At 37.7% G+C, this 17453-nt stretch overlaps 1 protein-coding gene across 16 annotated transcripts in view; it reads right to left on the reverse strand.

The window, feature by feature from the left end:
- The window catches only part of ZBTB20 (zinc finger and BTB domain containing 20), a 501814-nt gene that overhangs the window by 404510 nt on the left and 79851 nt on the right, over nucleotides 1–17453 (reverse strand). For 14 of the 16 annotated variants that reach the window (XR_012054410.1, XR_012054412.1, XR_012054413.1 and 11 more), the window contains exon 2: nucleotides 10092–10151. The gene's annotated coding sequence lies outside the window, so the exon portion shown is untranslated. Of the gene's footprint in view, nucleotides 1–9904; nucleotides 9992–10091; nucleotides 10152–17453 lie in introns of all 16 variants that reach the window. The other 2 variants (XM_072925264.1, XM_072925281.1) reach the window with 2 other exon arrangements.

Below are 17453 nucleotides of genomic sequence, written 5' to 3' on the forward strand. Positions count from 1 at the left end.
TTAGAACCTATCTGCAGATGTTCAACTAACAACTTCACTCTTCCCTCCCCTTCTTTCAGCAAAATGTGGAACTGTGAGCATTACAAAGATTGAATTTCTTTTCATAAAAAGTTAAGGGCTAATACTCAGTAGAAGCCAATAATAATTTTGTGTTAAAATATCTACATAATAAGAACACCACTGTGATGGTAAATTTCCACCTTGCACATTAAATACTAGTGTACTCAAGCTTCTCCTATGCCTGTGGTTCAGGCAATGCTCTGCTCAGGAAACTCAGGATAAATCTCTCCTCAGATTTTCTGGTGTGAGCTAGCCTAGCAAAAGGGACTTTTATTCTGATATGGCTCAACCAAAAAAGTACTTCAGACAGATATAAAAGGAAAACAGAATATACCCCACAAACAACAATCACACCACCATTATGTATTCAAATTTAAAGTATTTACAGGATTAAGCAGTAACAGCCCTGACATGATAAGACATAGTATGGCCTCATCCTGCAACCTTCTCATCTGAATAATCCTAAGTGTGTGCAGTCCCTTGCAGCAATTGTTAAGTGTAGAAAACTATGAAATTTGGGAGGAAACAGATAAAAAAGCTGAAGCACAGAGCAACAATGTAACTCACTTAAAATTCTACAGAAAACAAATAGAAATTCATAAATTAAACTATTTCTGACTTTTAATCTTTTCTGTGGGACTCAAGATCTATCCCATGAGAATAAGCATAAAAAAGCAAAAGCAACCCCTCCCTTGACATTTTATTATATTTCTATAGTTGTCTCAATTTACCAGATCAATTGCATTTGAAAATGCAGCTATTAAACCATAAGTAGACCATCTTTGGAGCCTTTGTTTGTCAATTGCATCAAACAACAATTCTTCTGCAGACAAGAAATCAGACTGTATTTTTACAATAATTGCAAGTCATTTCTAGGAAGAAAGAGGTAGCAACAATACCCAAGGAAATAAAATAACACACTTTTGTGCTTTCCCATCAAACCCGATAGTGGTAGGGGCTTAAATCAGTCAGAGGCAGCTACGCATGAGAGATTGCACTCTGCAGGCTCTATCAGTCAGAAGTCAAGGATACACGTCCATGATTTATCATACTTTTCATGGTAATTAGCTAGAGTGCCATTTTGCTTCCAGTAGCATCACTCAACTTTCTTTTTTTAATTTGGTCTTTTTTTTTTTTTTTCTGCAAATGAATTTACATATTTCTCAATCTCTCATCCCCTACTATGTTTTATTTATGAATATAGGCCTTGCTGATGGTAACTTTAATGTGAAGAAAGTAGTAATTAGTGTACCTATCTGCTGCGTTAATCCCTTTTCCACAATGTCTGCAGAGAAGTTTAGGGTAAGTAACAGTTTGCAGTCAATATTAGGTTTCATTATGCTTAATGAGGGGAACTATCTCTGTTTACTAACTGCACCTAGGTGTGTAGCTTCTATATGAGTTTTTCTCCCAACCTCATTCTACACTGTTAATAGTGCCACTGTGCAGGGTACTTGTGGTGCTTTAATCTATAAAACTTCTCCAGGAGAGCCAAGCAAGTGAGACACCTCCTACAATACATATGCAGAGGGAGCAGAATGGTCTTGGAACAATGACAGCTTTGTGTAAGGCGAAAGTTCTACCATCTCACATTTTGTGGATGCAGTGCACTGGAGAAAAGAAGTTTAAACCCCCCAAAAGCCCATAGATGTTCCTCAAGGTTCTCCTCTTAGAAACTAAAACAAAATAAAATTAATAAAATAAAATAATGTTCCCTAGTTTTCAGGGATAATCCACTTGAATATTTCCTGTAAGAGTTACTGTGATCTTTTACCTTTGAAAGCTGTGTTAAGAATTTAATACCCTGAAGTTGTACAAACGAATGAAGATTTCCAGTTGTATTTCATGTGCAGATATATTTCATAACTGAAAAGATTCTTGAGGCAACTGAAGATGACACCAGTGTTGGCTTAGAAATCCATGCCAGCAGAGGTCAAAAGCAAAGCCTCAGATTGAAACCCAGTTCTACTTCACTGCCCTGTTTTCAGCATCTGTACAATGTTGTTATTTCAGTTTTCCTAATGTGAAGATCTAAATTTCAGTTTACTTCAGTACCTTTTGCCATAAAATTTTCTTTTGTGATTTCATTTATTATCCCCTAAAGAAATTCATGCAATGGGAATTTTTAATACATATTTATAACTACCTATAAAAAAATGTACATTCCAAAATCTTTGATTCCCTAGGATGCATAGATTCAGGGGGTTTTGTGTGTGTGCACAAGGGACCAAGTTTGCAGGAGAAGTGCTGAAAACCAAAGCTGTTTGATTTCCAATAAGAAATGGAAGTGGAACACAGAGAAAAATTGTTCTGTAAATGGAGAGGTTACTTCATTTGATTTTTTCAAAGCAGTAAGAAGCGAGTTCTGCATTTCATTCATATCAGAGAAATGTGACATTTCCTCAGACATAGCTTAGGGGTTTTATTTTTTCTTTTGCCCTAGTGAGCACTCTGCATGAGTCCACACATTCCCTCCTTAGTTTTGCCATTGGCAAGACTTCAAGGAAAAAATCTATGGTTAGAAAATTGATCAAAAAAGCAGGAAAAACTTCTGCTAAATCACGCTTTTTGTTTTTAAAACCCACGCATTTTACGATTACTTGATTGACAAAATAGAAGTAAAGTAAGATTCTATTTAAAGGCTAAACTCTGTAATCCTGAAAGCTATATCCAGATCAACTGTACATAGCTTTGACTGTACAGGTTTCAAAATCTAAGCTCAAGGCTTATATGTACTTTTCCTACAATATGCCAAACTAACACTAACACTCATATTACCAGACGTTAAAGAAAAAGGAGAAGTGTGGTTTTTTAACTGATGTTTTTCCCTCTCAACACAATGTTCAAAAAGATGTGATCTGAAAATGTAAACACAAGTTTAACTATTCTGTAAAACTGTTAATAGCTACATAAGAAGAAAGAAAAGATCCTGGTTTTCAAAGTGAAAAAATACCTCTTTTCAATATATTCTTCCTTTTACTGTTTAAGACATCAATATTCAGATAAACATGGATTTCATTATGAGATGGAAATTATTTACAGGCACATATATTCTTCAGAAAATTGATGAGATTTTGTATCCAAGAAGAGAGAAGAAGAGGTCATGTCACTTCTTGAATACAAAGTCCAGCATCTTAAAACTCTACAGAATGACTGAGGATCTGAAAAAGTTAAAGAACTCATCATTTAAAGGCTAGATTATGAAAACTAACTGGAGAATGAAAACAGCACTTAATACAACACCAGGAGAGGGCATATTCAAGTTACTTCTCACCTGCTGCTGCCTTTCAGTAGTGGCATAAACAAAGCTTGGGTAACTGAACATTAATCTATTTCACTAAAGCAAAGTCCTAGGGTTAGAGATAACAGGATCACCTCCAGGCCATGGATTTCAGTGTACATACACGAGCAACTGTCTCCTCAAAAATCCACAGGCAGCTCTCCAATCTATAGGAAGCAGATCTCTCTGAGGGATGGATGAGGGCATTTTTAAAAAATCTGTGCAGCTCTCCACCCCAGACAACTGCTTGGGAAAAAAGTTCCACACTTTTCTGAAGAGCCTGAGAGGATGGTGGGCTTGCTTATTTGGATCAGTCTGGATAATAACTAGGTTTTTCACATTGCAATGTTGCCTCCACACGTCTCTCTGCTCAGAGTCACCAATTATAACAAAGAATAGTGGGAGGATGAAGATTTTTAAAACTAATTGCAAAATAACCAAAGAAAAGCTGTTTCTCAAACATAAAGTGTTTGCTTGGGTAAAAAATATTTTTCCCAAGACCTAGTTCAGTTCAGTTACCCCTAAATTAATGAATCTCTGCTGCAGTATAATGCCCTGGCAAAGGGAAAGATGCTTTTTCTTGATGACCTCCGAAGTCATGATAAGAGTCTCCAGTCTTGGTGGAGGAGATAACCTGAGAGTGATTCAGCCTGGTGGCCAAGAGAATCTCAAGGAAGCTGAAAGTTTATATGGAAAGAGTGCATCTCACATTTATAGCCCAGCCAGGAAGGTGGGATTGGAACATTGTGTTTCAGGCACCTACCAATCAAACTGTTAAAATATAACTTACAAGAGAAAGCTTAGACAGAGCTACTGACATGTTGGGGCAGACCCATCTCATAAAAAAACCCCAACATTTAAATGTGCCTATAAACATAATTGTAAAGATATTTTAATTCAGAGGAAGGAAAACGTTTCAGATCAAAGTTCTGCAGTTATTGACCACAACTCAGATTTATAAAAACTTATGTAATTAAATGCTCTATAAGTGACTAAGGAGCAACATTTCCTGCTTCTTTTTTTCTTTTTTCAATATTGATTTCTTGCCAGAAAAAATACAAGTTTTCAGCTGCTTTTCTCTCAGAAGAGCCTCTGCCTACTTTCATGAATTCTCTTTGCCATCCCAAAGATGTGCCTTTGGAAGGCATAGAGACCTGTATAATCCCCCAAGTCCTATTAATATCAGAAAGAATGATACAAGTTTAATTCCAAAGACCCAAAGTGAATGACTAAAATGGCCCCAAAGCTGTTTTTCAGAGTCAAAATGGTTTATCTCATCTTCTTGGCACTAAAATGTGCTACTGCCACAGAAGTGGTCCAGCTCCCACAGCTGCTGACTTCTTGCTGTCTCTCATTTTGTTGTCTGCCATTGCACTCGTGGTGCAGGAGGAATAGGAAGTGGTCTTTTAATGACTCACAGTGCTGAGAACCCTGAGTTATGCAGGAAGTTGTGCAGGAATGCTACTCTGCTCATCAAACTACTGTATAATAAGGGCTGGCTTTGACTGGAAGGCTTACTAAATGAACAACAAAAGCACCTGGAAGGTGTTCAGCAGCAGCATCACAGTGTGCCCACACAAATGTCTGATTCAGGTCTAACAGGAAAACAGATGTCCATCTACTCAAAGAGGGAGATACTAGCACAGAAAGGGAAAGAAATAGAGAAAATAAGAGAAATAAAGAGAAGGAAAGAAGGAGAGAGGGAGGAAATTATTTCACCATACTACTCAGTGAAAGATGTACCTCCTGAACTTTGCAGGACACAATAACATTTGGAAAAAATCTTGAACCACCAGATGGAGGATTTTACCCTCTCTTTTACAATTAATTCCTCGTCAAGCCACATTCTACTTTTACAGAAAAACAGGGAAGCCAAGTCTTCCCCATTTTAAAGACAATGGAATAGAAATCAGCCAGGAGAAGAAGCAAAAAAAGTCACTGTCCTGAGCTATCCACTGAAGAAAATTAACTTTCCCAAAACAAACACCAGAGATATTAAAGCTCAGTACTTTAATCTGTCTGGACACCTGAATGGGACATCTGGACAGCAAAATTGCTATTTATCCTTTCCAAAGAATGTAAACTGAGTCACTGGCACAGAATAAGGAATTCAAAGTCAAGTTATGTTCTATGTGGCAAAAGTGGCAAGTGTCACCTGTCATCCAGATACTACCAGATGATCTGCAGTTCAGACGAAGAAGAAAATGAGAACTGAAAGTTTCTTCTTGGCTTTGACCTGGGCACACATCTGATCAAAGTCCATGGTAGCTAAATATCTTTTTCTGAATCTCAAAGAACTTCCCTGGCATATACTTCTTGCCACCACTTTTTCACTCTCAGTGAAGAGGGATGTTATCTTTTTTATAGAGGAGGTATCAGGTCATGGCCCATGGCAAATCAACATGAATCACAGGCTACATGATTCAAATGTTCTCTAAGAAAGAGAATTTTAGCATCCTGAAACTCCACGCTTAAAGCACTGAACAAGGAAACCAGTGTGTTGATTTAAGAGGCCAATCCTTTCACATTCATTATCAAAAACAGTGAAAGAGGAAGAGTAAAATATTACCTGTGACTTACACCTAAAGCCAGGCACACTGGCCTGGCACTGTTAGTTTTACTAGAATATCTGCTGGGTAACACAAACAGATATGCATGCAGGTAAACATAAACACACATGCACACACAATACTGAATTTTGGGTTCAGGCTCTGGTAAGCCATGTTCCCCAGGCACAAACCAGCTATGAAGGAACAGGGAAAAGTCAGTGTAATGGTGAACTAGCCCAGTGGGCTATTATTCATCACAAGCAGAGAAACAGCAGTGCAGACTGCAATGCTGGTCCCCTCTCCCTCTGGAATGCTACTGGATGCCTGGAATTAAATTCAGCAGTGAAAAAAAACAGCAAGTGTAGTTTCAACATAAGAAAGAAGCTGAATTTCACCTCCTGGAGATGCAAGTAAGGAGGATTTCTTCATGAAAGCAGAGATTTCCTGTGAAGCTTGATGTTGAAAGAACATGACAGATTCCAGTATCAACATTTATCAAACCTAAATGCATTTTGTTAGGATTAACAAGGTTATTGGTATCAGATCTAGGCAACTATTCCCTATACAGCAGCAAGTGATCAATTCTTGTGGTAACTGGCCAAGTGTCAATGTTGGGAGCTGCAACCATGGCCCCAGGACTGCAACAAAGGGTTAAAGTGCATCCATTCAGGTGAAAGACTAAACCAGGAGAATTCCTACAGCCTATCAGGAAAATTCCGTCAAACTCTTCCAACTCTTTCAAAGTCTTTTACAGCACTGCATTAAAAGTGAACATGCCACAACATCCACTGTCATCTCTTCCAGTGCTACCTTAGTAAGCATTTTGCACAGTGGCAATACACTACTGCCTAGGCTTCAGCTTGAAAAGACAAATTTCATCTGTTTTTTCCCTAGGTTTCAATGATTTAACTTCATCAGCCATGGCAGAACAGACGACCAAAAATTCAGGTTTATTTTTTTTTATGTTTCAACAAAAGCATTGGCTTCTTATTTAAGAAGACCTTGAAATACATGGTTTAGAAAAAAAAACACACCAAAAGAAAAGCAGATTCTTGCTTTCCTTAAACTCACTTTCCCTCTGAAAGGGTTTGCTCTGTGTATGGATAATTCATTTACTTTAATTATTTTGAAGTGCTTCCATTTGAGTGGGTAGAAGTCAAGTATCCACAACACCAAAGTAGGTCCTAGAATTAGTTGTTGTAAACAAAATGTTCTGCTGCAGTGGCCCAAATCCATACAAGCAGTAAGACTTGAGTATTTTGGCTTTTTCACAAAGAGCATCCAGATCCATGAGAATGTATAACAGGACTCACATTTTATGGACAGGTCATATCTTTCTAATTAGGCTCTTCAGTTATTACCCTTTGTTGGATGTTTTCAGTCCAGTTAGCTTTCTGGTTAATTAGGTATACACACTAAAAACAACAAGAAGAAAAAAACAAGCCAAGAAGGTCCTAGTAAAACTTCAGATGGAAGTGTTTGGACATAGTTATGAGCACACATCCACAGAGAGAAGAGGAGGAATCTAGGGAAAATACACAGGATTATCACTTTACAGTCACTGCACACTGACTTGAGCAAGGATTCAAAAAATAAACACATCTAACATTTAAATCCCAGGCTGCATATTCAGTGGCACCCTTTTTCTCAGGAGTCCATGTACACTTAAAACCAAAAGCCCAGCAGCTAAACATCTACAGCTTTGAGGAATTTCAGTTCTCGATCTCACGGCAAGGCTACCATCCAAACGTTCCACTGCATCCACAGGCTTCTACTACCACATTCTGATTTAAGGACACAAATGCAAGAAAACTAAAACCAAATACAGAGCAAGCAGTTGAAATGAAGAGTCTGTGCTACCCATCCCTTCACAGATACAAAGATGTGATGTAGGCATCTGGAGAAACAGAAGATATCTCCTCTGGTATGTCTCATACCTTAGGTCTCCCCATTTTCAAACTGCATTCCTGTGCTTTGCACAAATTTCCAGATGACCTTTATAGCTCATCTGCACTGTTGCCCATAGTTACACCCAGTATTTACAGGTAAGCTTGCAGCCTTGTTCCTCAATGGAGGTAAACAAGAGAGGAAGGAAACTGGTATGAAGGAAAGTAGGAAACTATTCTGCACTTACTTGCCTGTAGTTGGTAGCTATATCTTAATAATAGTTGCTTTAAAATACAAGTTGTTATTGAGCTTTGGCTTAAAAATCTCTGCCAGTTTTAACTTTCAGGTGAAGGTATTGCTGCTGGCTCCAGAATAATTTGCATATCTTATCACTAAATAAAATGTCTGAGGTGCGCACTAATCTGATGAAATTACAAACAAGAGTCCACACAAGTACACATGCCTTCCTGTTTGATTTGTGTCCTGTTCACTCTGTAATAAGTCATATGATCATCTCATTCTAGCTCAAGGGTTAATTGTGTATGTAAAAAGGAAAATGATTGCAGCCTATTCTTACCCATACTTTACAGCTGAGAACATGACAAAAATGTGATTTTGGGGAGCAAGCAGAAAGCTTATTTTTTGACCATCCATTCTCCTCTTTTATTGCTACAAAATTAGTGGAAAATCCTGTGTATTTATGTATTTTTAAAAATAATTTCCCAACCAGAAAGTAAATAAATAATTTAAACTACACCTCTTTTGCTATGAAGACAAATATACATGCCTAACTTTATGTCCTGCAATTAATCTCATGCATTTCAACAGGATTACTCATAATGCTGTAAGTGAAATACAGGTGTAAATCCTTGCAGAATCATGGCCTGAACTGCCAACAGTTATATGGCACAATTAAATGCCTAGGTCTAAATGTCTCTACAGAAAGATCAGAAAAAAAAAACCCTTTAGGCATAGTAAGTAAGAAAATCTACTCCAGGGAGTGACTATGGGGGAAATGTCATTGAGGGTGTCACCTTCCCGTGGGAAATTCACATGTCACCAAATCCTTTCATAAATTTATCTTCTTCCTCTACCATTTACCACCTTCACTTACCACTCTGTTCTCTGTCACCAAATATGACTCTCCCTTCCCACACTTCCTCTGCTGCTACGTGGAGAAGGAGACAGGAGATGCATCTTACTCATTCTTTTGCACTCTGGAGCAGGATGAGAGCACAGTCTGGCCTTTAGATTAACTAGCAGGGTAATAAAGAGTTCATGTGCTAATTTACAGGGCTGGGGTGCACAGCTTTGCTCCTTAGCCAGTTGCTGAACTGTTCACAGGCCAGTGTCTCACTGAAAATTGTCCAGTAAACCCTTTGGACAACCCTTATTCTATCACTAGAGTCCATTACAAGAAGCTGCTTGATCAAAATGTATAGATTACATACCCAAACTGCCATAAACATACATAAATTACATACTCAAACTGGCCAGCCCTGCCTCCTGAGGAGTAGCCTACCACTGGCTTTTTTCTGCAAATACTCATGAATGGCATGTGAGAAGTTACTCATGATCTGGGTTTTTACTAAAATCCACGGCTTACGCAAAAACTTCTACTTGCAAATTAACTCAGTCGGAAATATTAACTAAAATGCCAGGAAAACAAAGTCAATCCCTTAAAAGTTCAAATGACTATTTGTCACAAACATTTCACCTCTACTAATGAACTGCAAAAATGAATGATAGAAATGCAAAACTGTATTATGTTTAGCAGTTAACATTTTAATAAGAAGGAGATTAGCAATTTTTAATACCTCCAGTGCTTTGTTATATACAGTAGCACAATAACTGAATATTTTAATTGCTAATTATTTAGACCTCATTCAGTTCTCACTCAGGCAAAACTCCCATTGAGGGACTCTATCCTGAGAAAAGAGCTACAGGATTTGTCTCACTGTAATTTGAAAAAAACTTTATATATCATAAAAGCTATCAAGTAATAGTGAGACAAAAATCATTAAATCCTTAGCAATATTAAATCCTACTGAAATTCCCACTGACTCTCAACACCAATGTTTTCATATTAAGTAAAACAGATAATTGCAGTTTACCAGTTGTAGCTTACCTGTATAATTTATGCCCAGATATGCTGGTGGCTCTTAAAGAGGTCTAATAATGTTTTGATTCCTCTTACCATATCCTTGCTTTTCTCCTGTGGGAAATCTCATTTTAGATGTGATAAGGAAACAGCATTTCCAAACAATTATGATGTCAACACCTTCAGAAATTCAAACACTAGCATTTGGTTTTACCTTTTGACTTCGGCCTCCAAAAGGGTTAAGAGCAGCTCTCAACACTTCTTTCTTATGCTGCTGTAAAGAAAAGAAATGAGTATGTTTAGGGATTTGCACACAAAAAACCTTGAGTTTCCATAACAGTCAAATAGGTGGTGTTCAGTGGGCAAAGTGGGTGGAATGCTGTATATACATAAACATACACCTATCTGAAGGAAGACAAAACCCTACACACTTGCATGCAGTGCACAGGTGACAAAAAAATAAATGTATTAGTATTTCAAATGTCATGCTAGGCACATGCTTCAGAGAGACAAATTATACAGCTGGACACAAAATAACTTTTTATTTCTTAGCGATTTCTAAGACTCCATGCTTCAAAAAAGTAATTTTTTTCCATTAAATGTAGTTTAACTTATCTTAGGGATAAAAACAAATGCATGTCACAACCAAAGTTTTGCCCCTTATGTTTGTCATTCAAATGTACTTTGGAAAAAGTTAGAGGTAAGTTCTCTAATATGTTGAGTCTAAAGAGTTTCTTTTTTTCTTTTAATGAAAAACATGTATAACATTTTCATATTTTTACCTAGAAATGGCTTTAATGACTAAAATGTTCAGAAAACCTCTCCACAGGCTGCATTGAAGAAACAAAGAACCAAAAGCAGACCTAGTACCATATACTGTTAACTAGCAAAATGTTCAGTGGCTGTCACATGGCTGAGGAAAAAGTAAGCATTTTGAAGACTGAAAGACAGAGGTGCCTCCCTCCTTCACCAATTCAGAATATGGTTTGGGGACCAGATTGGCACAGTTTCCAATTCCTGTTATAAGAGGTTCACTTAGATTACAGTGCTCAAATCCATTCCTGTCAGGCTTTCTGCTTCCTTGCAGGGTCAATGAGATCTCTTTGTTCCTCTCAAGTGTTGACTTTCCACCTAAGAACCTGTCCAAAGAAAATGCCAGGATTAACTAAGACTACTGGTATCCTTTAATACCAATAAAAAAATATTGAAAAATAGAGTTTTAGCTAAATTACTAAAATAATTTAAAAACTAATAAATTGTTTATATATAATAAAAATAATATATATATTTTGCTAGTGGGGGTTCTTCATAGCTAACCACGGAATTTTCACTCCTGGGATTATAGGTAAGGCTAGATTACTCATACGAATGAATTCATCTTTGGAGTACCTTTACTTATTTAGAAAGAAAGCAAAAAAAGTGTTGCTTTCTCAAATAAAGAAGATATAACAGTAGGCTTTTTTTATGGTTTCCAAGCCTGACTTCTCACCAGTTCCTGGCTACTACACAGATGCTTCTGTCTCTCTCTCTGAGACATGCTCACAATTTCTTTTCATATTTTGTCATTTTCCTTTTGTTTTCTGGGTGCTTTCTACCTGTGGTCATTACAATCAAACGATGCCTCCAGCAGTATTTGCAGAAATTTCCCTACGACAATCCCCCAGCCTGTGTGGCTCAGTCCTGAGTGTACTCTGCATAGTCTGCTGGATGGCAGCTTTACTGTTTTCAGGGGGGAAGAACTGTTTTTACACATGATTTAAATTAATCAAGCCTTATTTTGCTTGATCTAAGGCTGCACAACAAATGCTTCAGCCCTCCTATGGTCTGCAGTCACCTGAATAGAGAGAGACACTCGCTGGACAGCGGCTGTTAGCACTTTCCAGCATTACACAAGGATGGTCTGGAACAGTCTGTCAGATCTGCACAGACAATGAATAAAGCAAAGCAGAAGGCCTAGATATTGAGTAATGAGGATGGGGTTTTGACCTTTAAATGCTGCTGGATGGATTGCACGAGGATATGTTCGATTCAAGTGATACTATTAGGTACAATTTTGTACCTCATCTACCAGCTGCACCACTCTGTGCTTGCTGGCACACGACGTGCTGCAGTGAGAGACGGCTGTGCTGAGTGAGCCCAGTAAGAGAGGGTGGGACTGGGGAGCCTGAAAAGCATGGGAAGAGCATGGGAAAATCTGATCACAAGGTGCGAGAGAAAATTTTCTATTTTAAAACCCATTGATCAGTCAGACCTCCAGCAGTGTTTTAGACTCCTCAAGCTCTGCAAAGGATTAAATCCAAGTCAAAAGTCTCCATTTCTCTTCTGTGGCCTCCTGGCATTTGAAAATTTGTACAACTACTCATGATGACAAGCTACCCTCTTGTCAGCTGTAATTTTTGCCAGAAACTGCTGTACAAGAGTCTGTATAACTGTAACAGTTACTTTAGTTTCACAATCATTAATTGATCCTTTCTAAACATTTGAATGCCTAAATTTAATTAGAGGCAACATTTCTGCCACAGTTTTTATAACTGTTTTTATACATTATTTCAATTAATCAAGCCTTATATTTGAGATGGTAATTTGTTGGACCAAGACAGCTCTTTCCAGGCCATACACTTTGTTTTCAATTCCAACCTCCATGTTTAAACCTTGTGGTTTATCTTAGATCAACAGCTTATTGCTGATTCAGGTTATATCATATCAAGTAATACCCTCAAAATCTGATGCATCTATATGACATCGATGGAGTGAAAACCTCTGCATGCAATTCAGGAAACCACTTTGTTTTCTTCACTTTTACATCAAAGTTAACTCCCTGTACAAAGCAGAGGTGAAGACTTCACAGCAAAGGCTCACTAGAGGCTTACTGGGCTCAAAGCTGTAAGTCTATCAGTCCTCAGAGAGGCTTGAGGTAGGCCATGGTGATTTCCTAGAAAAATGTGCTTTTCAGGATGAAGTAAATGTATTACACTTATTAACTCTGCTTTTTCAATGTCTAACCAGAATGAGATCTACCACAAAAGCAAGAAATACAGAAATGGATAACTTAAACTGTCCTAAATTAAAAATGCCTCTTCCACTTTGCTAATTGCTTGTACAGTAACAAGAGCATCCTGTACTGCTGAAAAGGCAAACAAGAGGAACTATACATGCTTTTTCATTTCCTTATATTGATGCCTTATAGGCTGCAATGGCCTTCTGATATTTGCTACGTATGAAAAAAACACTGTTCAGTGACTTATCATCAGATTAAGTGAAGCTGAGATAAACACATTCAATTCAAGAAAATGTAAAGATTGTGTCAATTTTATTTACATTCTCTCTTGACACTTTGGTGTGAGTAGGAAATGGTAAATGGTAATTTAGGATGGTAAATCTTCTTTTTTTAAGATCCTACATTTAAGAACAAAATTGAAAGAGTAAGATAAATTATATTAGCATCACTCCAGTTCAGTTCCTTCCAAACACAGTCATCACACATACAAACTAAAGTCCAGCAGCAAGTGAATGAAAGAAATCACTGTTTATTAATGCTAAGAATATAGGAGCCAAAAGACATCTCAGACATGATTCACTGTGAGAGTACTTGTAAATCTCTTGGTCTCTTTTGAGATTCAAACTGCCATGGAACTTGGGCGAAGTATATTCTCAGCAAAGTGGACAGTGCATGACAAAAATGCTCTAAAATAAAATTAGATTTGTGTGAGAATTTAATGTTTGTGGAAAAGTCTTATCTGGCACACTTAAAGCTTGAAATGCCCTCATTTTCAGGGCAGTATTTCTAGGAGAAGCACAGATTGTCTCACACAGGCTCACCACTACCCCTCACCTTTGAACTAAGAGACATGTTGAATGGTCAGGTTTTGGGGCTGCTTCAACCTTCACTGGACTTACAACCACAGGGCAACTGTTACTGGCTGTAGTAATGTTTTTCTGTGATATGGACTTTGGTCCACTGAGAACTAGAGTTGTGATCTCTATAACTTTTCTCAAGAGTCAAGCTTGTCTGTCTGGGGGAAAAAGAGAGAATAAATCAAGTGACTAGCATTAAATTCTATGATAAAGATATTGTCTGAAGAATTTCTGAAGACAGCTGTCCAAAGCAGACCACTGACGTGGTCTGCAAGTATCAGATAATGAACTGGATATGATTTGGCTTTTTTGTGGGAAAGGAAGCTTCATACATATACAGCAAAAAATTAAAGAAACAACTGTGTTACAGTTACATCCTTCACACATGAAAAAGTCATTCAGGAAACAATTTAAGTTCCCTGTGCACTACTCAAATCTATTTGAAAAATACTGCCTGCCCATATTTATCTCTGTGAAAGATTTAGATTAACTGTCTAGGCTCAGGACAAAATGATCTTTGAAGGCAGCAGTCACATGATGAAGAAAAGAGAGCATCTGCAATGCTGTCTGTGAGGTTAATATGCCTTTATTTCATGTACCATAAGTTTACTTAAACAGAAATCATCACCTGGAACATGAGAAGCAAATGGCATTTTTAATATCAGAGCAATGAACCTGTGTATTTCTTCAGAAGGAAATAGCAGTGCAGACAGGGAATTAAAACATGCCATGGTAACAGCTGAAGACTTCAACTGTCAACAAAATCAGGCTATTAATTTTCATATAAACAGTCCTTTAAAATCTTTGATTTTTAATATACAGTCCAAAGATCACTCTCACATTTCAGCAGCTTTTGTCTTTTAATGCCGATCACTTCAGCTGACTTTTCACACTACCCTGTACTTTGTCTCCCCTTTGGAAAAGGTGAGTGAAAATATCAAATGATATCTTATTCTGCCAAGACCAAAGGAACAGTTCAAACATTCAAAAATATTAGGCAGTGGCCTTACTTAAGGTAGGAAGGGAATGTGATTAGCAGCGGGCAGGGGAGGAGGGGAGAACCAAACCCGAATCCAAAGCTTTTCTCTTTCTCTATTCCAATCTATGCTCAGGGCTAGACTACGTAAAACAACAAGCAAAAATTACTGGGCAGAAAACAGAGAATTATTTTGTTTCTCATCACATTCTCTTCTCAAGCAACAGACACTGAGATTCAAGAGCAGCCTGGGAAGCTCTTGGCCTGTCCATTAGCACTGAAAGCTGCCCAGACTGACCCCCTGAACTGAACTATCGCCTGCCACAGGATGCAGTCTGTCCATGCATGGCTCCGAGTGCGGCTGGGACAGCAGCTCATGCTGCTGTGGCCTCTCCAGACCTCCTCAAAAGACAAGGATTTCAGACTTTACATCTCTCAGTTTACAGCATCTCCCCAGATGCTGTACAACACATCATCAAAAAACACAAAAACAGACACATGATGTGTCTGTTACCCATCTTTTCCTTCAAATTTCTGAGCTATTTCTGAAATGGAACACGGCTGAAACTTTCCTTTCACTAAGATGAACCAAATGTCACCTCATAACAGAGACCTCTCTGTCTCTGGAAACACAAAGTAGGAATCAAAGGTGCTGCTTTTGTCTGAAAAATCATTATCACCTTTAAAATTTAATTCCCTTAAAGCACTAGAGATTAGTCTGGAGGAATGCAGAAGGGAAGTGAGAGATGACAATTCTCCATTCTCTCCAGAGATTATATGTCCCTACAGATTTTGTTTCCTGTGCAGTACTTAACTCCTTGATGCCTTTTCTCTCATGATCTCTTCCTTGGCAGAAACTTCTTCAAATTTAAAAATCAGAACACGAGCCAAGTAAATAAAAATAAATAAAAAAAGTTCAATGCCTATAAAAAGTACACAGACTAACCTGCTTAATTATTAACAGGTAAACATAACAAATTCTGAATTATTTACTTAATCTTTTTCAGCTACAAACCTCAGACTTTTAGAGCATGAAATACATGCTTTATTTTAGGACACAAACCAGGTCTTTTATAAGGCTGTGGACTTTTTTTTTGGAGATGGGGTTGTTTTGAAGAATACACATTTCTTATTAACCCCCAAATACCTTCCTCTCACCAAACCATGCTGGAATTTTAAATATAGAAATCAAAGTTTTAGTATAAAGATCCTGTATTCATGTGCTTCCTAGTGAATAGGATGGCTGTTTCTGAACTGCAGCTGAGCAAAAATAAGATTCCTGTGAGGCATATGCACCTTCCTCAGCTTCTGTACATCTGCTAGGAAGATGATAAATTCAGAGGGAAAACCTGGTGAAAGCTCCAGACAGAAATTCTACAATAAAGGATAAAACAGCCCCAGTAGAATCACCTTTTCGTTATTGAATAAAGCTACCCTGCTGAAGCAAACCTCATCTGTGCCACAAACAAAAAAAGGTCATCACCACTGGTCCCTGAGGTTCTGACAGGATGCTGTTCAAGGCAGACCTCCAGCTGGGCCCATCTTTACATTCTCCCTTCTGACACATTGTTCTGCCCAATGCAGCACTGACGTGACACAGCCTTTCCAGGTGATATGCTGAAAATGAGGGAAGTTCAAGGTTCCTTGCTGGATGAAAAAAGTGACATTTCTTTACCTGCTGAAGTTAGCACAGATCCTTTGAAGACCCAAACATTCAGTAGTGCAAAACAACGCCCATCTCCTCCTCAGTAACCTCAGGCCATCACACAGTCACAACTTTTTGTTGGAATGGTAATATCATCATAACCACCATGGCAGAAACATGGCTGGGAATCTCAGACAACTTTTCTCAACTCACATTTCACAGAAATGATTCTGTAATATTGCTTTGGAAACCCTGAATTAATGAAGACGTATCACAGAATCACAGAATATACTGAGTTGGAAGGGACACACAGGGATCATCAAAGTCCAACTCCTGGCCCTGCACAGGACATCCCATGTGCCTGAGAGCATTGTCCAAAATCTTTCTTGAACTCTGTCAGGCTTGGTGCTATGACCAGTTTCCTGGGATGCCTGTTCCAATGCCAATTCATAATATACTGTTATTCCCTCAGCATTGATACGAACATATACAATGCGATAACTGATAACATATTTAATAATCTACTCTTAATTGCTATAATGGTCAAACATAATTTGTTTTTTTCCCCCTGATTTTAGATATTAACAATTTTGTCAATATTTATGTATGGTACCTTTTTCTTTTTTTTTTTTTTTTCTTTTTTTTTCTTTTTTTTTTTTCTGCCTACTGAAGCCTTCCAAAGGTGCAATTCAAGAATTCAGGAGATGAGACAGTTAATCACAGAGTTAGCTTAGTCTCTAATTTAGGTGGCCTACTTATGTTAGCAACATTTTATTAGCACATTATGCTGTATATTTAATATTTAGTACAGTGTATGAGAATGGTTTACTGTGTAGTGCTCACATAAATGACTTACAAATTCTGTTTGACACACAGAGAAGAGTGTATAAGTAATAAATGTTACCTAATGCTACAGAAAATAAAGATAAGCAGAAGACATAGAGAAAACACTAAAATGTATCTTTGATGGACTTAAAGGCTAGCTTACAAATACTTCAGTAGACAAAAGATGCAGCATTAATGATACACACACTATGCCTATCCCTTCTTCAACTTTGATTTCAAATCTTTCTCTGGAAGCTTCAGCTGAAGGAAAATGA

Source organism: Taeniopygia guttata, chromosome 1, assembly GCF_048771995.1.
Source record: "Taeniopygia guttata chromosome 1, bTaeGut7.mat, whole genome shotgun sequence".
Taxonomy (NCBI): Eukaryota; Metazoa; Chordata; class Aves; order Passeriformes; family Estrildidae; genus Taeniopygia; species Taeniopygia guttata.